Below are 7,141 nucleotides of genomic sequence, written 5' to 3'. Positions count from 1 at the left end.
CTGCAGACTCCATAAAACAAGAAAGCACACGGTTCTGGCAGGAGCTCAGAAACTGCCGTGTTCTGGAACAAGATGATAAGCATCCTGCAATTAAGAGACGCAGGCACTCGTTGAAAAGGGGCAGGTTATACAAAAAGTGACTTTAAAAAAAAAAGCTACGGAGAAGACACAAAGTCTAATTATGGGGCTGATTGAAACCCACTTCCTCCCCCAGTTGATGAAAACCCCAAAGTTGAAATTGTTAATTTGGGGTTCTCATCAGCTGTACGCCATAATCATCAGTTATAACAAATAAAGGCTTGACATATCTCTCTTTGCATGTCATGAGTCTATCTCATATAGTAGTTTCACCTTTTAAGTTGAATTACTGAAAGAAACGAACCTTTCCATGATATTCTAATTTTCCGAGTTTCACCTGTATCTTCAGCTCAGACAGTTCCTTCCTTCCCTAATAACATATGGGAGCCCCCGAACTCCTCAAATGGTGCAAAAGGAGGAGTCCCTAAATCTTCCATCCTGCCAATTGAACTAATTGTCTTAACCCTCCAAGAGCTACAAAACATGATCACGTGAAGAATCGCTGCTCCCTCTACCACTTCTCTTTAGTCATGTGTTGTACCCATCCCTCATCCTTCAGTGCCAAAATCAGTCTCTCCAAGACAAGTCCCTTCTGCTACTCATGTGGCCACCCCACCCCATCAGGACCTCACCAGGAGCTAGTCACCTCAGCTGAAGTGAGCATGAACAACAACTCAATCGTTTTTATGTTTTCTAGAATGAAAAGCAGCTACGGGAAGCTGCAAGTTTAAGCAAAGGGTGGCAAAGGGGGCTGCTTAAGACCCACCTCACAGCATTGTTCTGCTCAAAGAACCTTCCCCTGCTGCTTCTCTACAGGGTGGTGGGATGCATGTAGCCATATTTGCCCCCAGTAGATGGGAAAGCAACTTGGCTACAATTTTTGGCTGGAAGGGAAAGGGTGAAGCAGCCCCCTCCCCATTCCATTTCTGCACTCAAACTGGGAGCTTCTTGCAGCCGATTTTCATGGGGAAACACCACCAGAACATAGTTAAAGGCATCTGGGCCTTATACTTCCCACGATTGCCTGAGGGCAAGGAAGAAACCAAAACGGTACCAAACCTTATCTCAGGCAATGCTCTCCTCACCCTTTAGAAGCCCATCAGATGCACTAGAGGAGGGCCACCTGCAGCCATTTTGGAAGATTTACGCCAAGCTGCTCATGATATCCATTCACATTTCCCCCATTCCAAACAGCACGTTCTACCTTGATACACGGGGCAACTGTTCTGGGGCAGGAAATTACTACAGAGGTCTCTCACAGGGACGTGTTTCTAGTTATAACGGAGTTGGGTGGAGGATGCGCAAATCAAGAAAGGCCTTGCAGTTCAGCTTGCAGAAATTTGTTAGTGGTTCAGTTCTATTTGACAGAACGCAACTCAAATAACGGGGCATCCAAGTTTTTTTAAAACTTCCTATTTCATCATGTCAATCCTGCCCAAAGATTTATTTGGTTTGCATTAGTAGCAGGCCCCTCCAAAGTTGTCCCTAACTGATAGGCTTAAGGCCTACTGTGAGTACTTACAAAATAAACTGATTTCTTAGCAACTAGCGCAGCGGTCGGTAAATTTTTTCAGTCGTGGGCCGGTCTACCGTCCCTCAGACCATGTGGTAGGCCGGACTATATTTTGGAAGAAAAAAAAATGAACGAATTCCTATGCCCCACAAATAACCCAGAGATGCATTTTAAATAAAAGCACACGTTCTACTCATGTAAAAACACGCTGATTCCCAGACCACCCACGGGCCGGATTGAGGTGAATGGGCCGCATCTGGCCCACAGGCCTTAGGTTGCCTACCCCTGATCTAGCCCAATTGGATGAGTGGGGATCATTTGAAAGAGCTGGAAATTGTGTCTACATTTCCCTGTGTTAGCCTCTTACAAGAACTGCTACCATTCCACGGGTATTATGCAGTTGTAATGGGAGGGGAACTGACCTAATTATGTCCCCCATGGAACAACCTAGAATCATAGAATCATAGAATAGAATCATAGAATCATAGAGTTGGAAGAGACCCCAAGGGCCATCCAGTCCAACCCCCTGCCAAGCAGGAAACACCATCAAAGCATTCCTGACAGATGGCTGTCAAGCCTCTGCTTAAAGACCTCCAAAGAAGGAGACTCCACCACACTCCTTGGCAGCAAATTCCACTGTCGAACAGCTCTCATTGTCAGGAAGTTCTTCCTAATGTTTAGGTGGAATCTTCTTTCTTGTAGTTTGAATCCATTGCCCCTGTTCTAAGGTAGGCACTATTCCAAACAAAGCTTAAATAAATGGCATGGATTTCTGCCAAACAGGTAGCAACAAAAGGAAATATACAACACATTTCTGGGATTTTTTAAAATAAAACATAAAACCAACTACACAATACCAACTTTGATCTTTGTTTTATTCGAAGAAAAATGATTTTTCTTCCAGATTTTGTGAAAGAAATGAACAAGAACAGTAAACTATTACAAGTGAAGGAGAAATAATAACCTCTGATTCTGCATATGCTTGCTTGCTTATCAGTGAGACAAATGTATGACTTGCAGCAAACCAACTTTTCATATAAAATGTGAAGTTCAGCTTACCCTACGGATTAGGTACTTTTAAATATCCAGCCTATCTTTTAGCAATTAGCGTTCAAAAGTCAGCAATCATATTACAGTTTGGAACAATTAGTTGTTTAGACGGTCCTGTTTATTGGAGCAGTGAAAAGAAGTCTCCTAATGATCCCATAAAGTTGCTTTTAATTAAGTGTGAAATTGAAGATCCTGAAATAAGGTTTTATCCTCCTTCTCTGTCTCGTCGTTATAGGTGATTGCAGTCAAAAGACTGAATTTGGCAACCCCGATCATCTCTAGGCAGTACCTCATTCAACCCCATTGAGCACATGTTGAAATATGAGAAACTAAACAAGTTTCACAGCCTGGGACCCTCAACCCAAAATATATTTCGCTATCCTCTTTTACAAGTTTGGTACCAAAGTACCTGAGTTGGAAGTGCTAAACATCTAGGTATATGTGCAGAGATGGGATCTCTGCAATAAACAACAGAAATCCCAAGCAGGAAAGGACTGAGCTCCAACTCCTGTGTGCTCAGTACAGTGAAATTTAGCGACGAATGGCAATACTGCTTGTGTGCTTTGTTCGAGAAATCTTTTGCACCAAAATTCAGAATAAAGGTTTAACCTGCCCGCGAAAAAAGTCTTAACACTTTTAATAGTGAACACAAGAGGCAAATTTGGAAAAAATATATATTTTTTCTTAAATAAAACCAGGAAAGGTTAGAAGAAAGAGGGAACCCTTATTTTAAATGCTGGAGGAAGCAGGGATTTCTCAGCTCTCATAGAATATTTGTTTTTCAACATGACTGTGGGTGCTGGGGTGTGAAGCTGGTTGTATCCAGAGATCTGCAGTAATTGCCTATTAAATCTGCCTGAAAGCTCTCTTGCTGCAACTCTGATAGCACAGCACGAGAATCATGACATTACTGCAACAAATGTGGAATTTCACCTCTCTGGATCTGCCATCTACTGCACTTATTTTGGAAGTGTACCAGTATTTCTGTTACCCCTGCAGGTTTTATTCTGCTCCCACATTTGTCTCAGTGGCAAGTGACCTGAAACTTTCAAGGCTCTCTCTGCAGACTCGACTAGAAAGATATCACCAGACAAGATTTTACTACCATAGCCTTTTCCCAACTAAATTATACATAGCATAGGGGAACATGTACTGTAAAGACAGCGAAATCTGGAAAGCCATTACAGCCAGGCTGGGTCTTGGAACTAGTGGCAGTGCTTTGGGGAAGCAAGTTTTTCACACATAATAATAATTCTACCCAAACTTCCTAGGGAATTCCTCTTAAAACCTGGATTCTGACATTTAACACAATTTCTCAGGAAGCGGTGATAAAATATTTATTACACACACGTTTCCTTAGCAGCTTCCCTCCCCGTTTAAAAAACGTTGCTCATTTAATTTTTATGGCCAATATACAAAGGGAAGCTTTTGCATGCCCACTAAGACTCCTGAGCCAGCTGTCTTCCATTTTCATCTCACAGCACTCACGCCAAGGCCTCCAAAAGCTGCTGCCAGCAGGAAGACCTGCAGTCTCATGATACATTGCCTGATCTTCTGAGACTCAGGTCCAAAGATGTAGGGCCTGGCAGATCTGGCGTTGGGTTGGGGCTAGGAAAGGGAACGGCACCTGGTAAGGGAAGGGAAGTGTCTGGTGGATGAGCCAGGTGGACCTGTGACAGGTGTGGGATGGGGAGAGCGAACAGCAAAATGCCATAAGCCAAGAAGAAAACGGCTTGCGTTTTTTATCCAGAGCTTTCAACCTGAGATTTTTCTCCTGGCAAACCTAAGGAAGTGCACAAAACTTTCACACCTCGAAACCTGAAACATGGCAGTCCTCATCAGAACTTGAACTGAAAACTGGGCTCAGCTTTAGAACTGAAAATAATAGGTATATCCAAGAGAAAATGCTTAGGCAGTATGTCCAGCACTCTTTGGATTCTGGCCGATCTATTCAAATTGTTGAGTTTGCTCTACTCCATGTGCCTAGGCTGGATAATAATAAGTTAAACACGTACACATAAAATCCACTTAATGGATAAAATGAATCCATAACCAAAATGTCATGGTCTCCCCAACTTTCATGTACATCAAGGATACATAGAGATATTTTAACAGACATAGGGGAGGCATATACACATGTAAGAACTGTAGATGTTTTTAAACATTGAACAGCTTTTCCAAGACTTGCACTCTAAGCCCTTTACCTTACAAAAAATAAGATGTTAATCTTCATTCTGTTTTTAAAGAAAAAAATATATCATTACTGGAAAAATTTCTTAAATATAGCCATTTTCTTTTTTAAAAAAAATCGCTCTGGTTGAAGACTCTACTTACAAAGGAGAGTCATGCAAATATTCAAAAGTTTTAAAAGTTAGATAAACTTTGCCCTGTACATCTTGCTTGAGGTTGTGAGGAAAAATATGTGGAACTCTTTAGTGATAGTCAAAATCATGCCAATACACTAAAAACAGAAAGTTAACAAAATGTTATAAACAAACAGAACTATGTATACCTGTATTCATACATCATTTTGTTTTTGTTTTTTTTTTTTAAAAAAACCAAAGCCCAAATTGGCACATCAGGTAGAAAGGACACACTTATGAATAAAACCAGGCTAACTTGAAATTTGTAAGTGATAACCATAAAATTTGGTTTAACACATAAACTTGACTTTGAAAAAGAAACCTTTGCATTATAAGCTTTTTATTTATTTATAAAGTAACTTTGTTATAAAAATTAGCAGTGAAAGAACTTTTGTTTTAAAAAATTACTTTTCTGTTAGTCAGAATATCAAACGACTGAGGCACTAATACTGAACAGGGTGCTGTGGTTCACATGGAAACCATGTCCTAACAGCCAGGGATGTCGAAGACGGCATCAACATTCAGTCTCATGTCAATTCCCGCTTGGAAAAGTCTGTTTTCTCTTCCCAGAAAACAGACTTTTCAACTTAAAACAAATCCAGGTGGGTCATATGTAGGTAAGGGAAGCTAATCTATAAAAAAAAATGTTTTGCATAACCATAATAGCCCAAGAGCAGCATTCAATGCCATGTGAGGGTTTGCCTTCCTCTCCTCCTCCCAAGTAACGCACGCACACACACACACACACACACCCCTGCTCTGGAATATCCACCAACCTTCTGGGGAAAATTTCTGCAGCACACCTAAGCAGATCTGAGGGGGTGGATCCGTTTCATCAATTCTGTCTGTCCCGCAGACGGAAGGACACTATTGGATTTAAAACTCTTATCTCCGGGGATATGCACTTTAAAAAAAGCTTTTAAATGAATTAAAAGCCAAAACAAAAATCGCTATCCAAAATTTTCTTAGGCAAACCTACGTTTCTTCTTAAACCAATATTTGTAGATCTGTTTTGACTTAAAAGGTGAAGTAGCATCTCTCGGAACTTTTGTCTGCAGTAGCTTTATTTCAATTCTTTCCCAACATTTTCACAACTATGCTGTGGGGTGACAGAGAAACCAGGCATAAGAAATCTATTCCATTCTAAAATTCCTGTGTGGTTTTAATTTCAACGAGGGGGACAGAAATATTGCTTGCGTGCAGCATTCTGGATGAACGGTACTGTGTGGCTCTGGGAAGCCGTGGAGATTCATCTGCTTTCAAAGGGGTGGGGAGGTGGGGAGGGGGAACAGCATGAAAGATGACATAAAGACATTTCTTTTCTCAGCACCAGCATCCTTCTAGAACGATGGTTCCCCAATGTGCACATCAGCAGAGATAAAAGCAACACAATGGGGGGTTAGGGAGTAATTTCGCAAACCTTGTACTAGGCTCATACTTCTTCCCATAATTTACAGTGTAATCCCGTGCATGCTTACTCAGAAGCAAGTCCCGTTGGGTTCGGTGGGAATTACCCCGAGGAAAGGGTGCCTAGTCCAAGACAGCAAAATCCTATATGCGTACTTACCTGAGAATAAGCCCCACTGAAAACAACGGGAATTTGCTTTGGAGTATGCAGTTCCTACTGTGATAGTCTCACTGATTTTTTTAATTCTGTATTATATTGCTTGGCACAGATTACACTGAAATATAATTCCATTTAATTTTTTGATCATAGCTATTGGCTTGGATCCAAAGACCACACGTTACAAGCTGAAGGCACTTCTGCTAACGTTGTGAGAGTGTCCAATTCCCCAACTGCAGTTTCCCCCCCCCAAACTGACTCCAGATGTTTAGGGATCCTCCAGAGCAGCAGGGTGCCTGTGTAGAGCTGTAGACAAGGAAGGGGGAGGGAAGGAGGACTGGTGATCCTCACGCACACATGCAAGGGATGTCTTCTGCTCAAGGGACGCAAGCCATTGTGGAGTAAAGTTTTGGTGGGTTTCTTTCTTGTCAGCTAGGTATGAAAAGCTGAATCTTATATACAAGGCAAATGCATTCACTTCTGAAACTTAAGTGTACTACATTTCCTTCAGGTAGAGTAATGTACTACTAAAGTTCAGTATTTCTCTGCTGTGGCAAAGATGCAAGGGAGCCT

Source organism: Lacerta agilis, chromosome 1 (assembly GCF_009819535.1).
Source record: "Lacerta agilis isolate rLacAgi1 chromosome 1, rLacAgi1.pri, whole genome shotgun sequence".
In the NCBI taxonomy this organism is placed as follows: Eukaryota; Metazoa; Chordata; class Lepidosauria; order Squamata; family Lacertidae; genus Lacerta; species Lacerta agilis.
The sequence above is the reverse complement of the archived record's forward strand: the minus strand, read 5'-3'. Positions refer to the sequence as shown.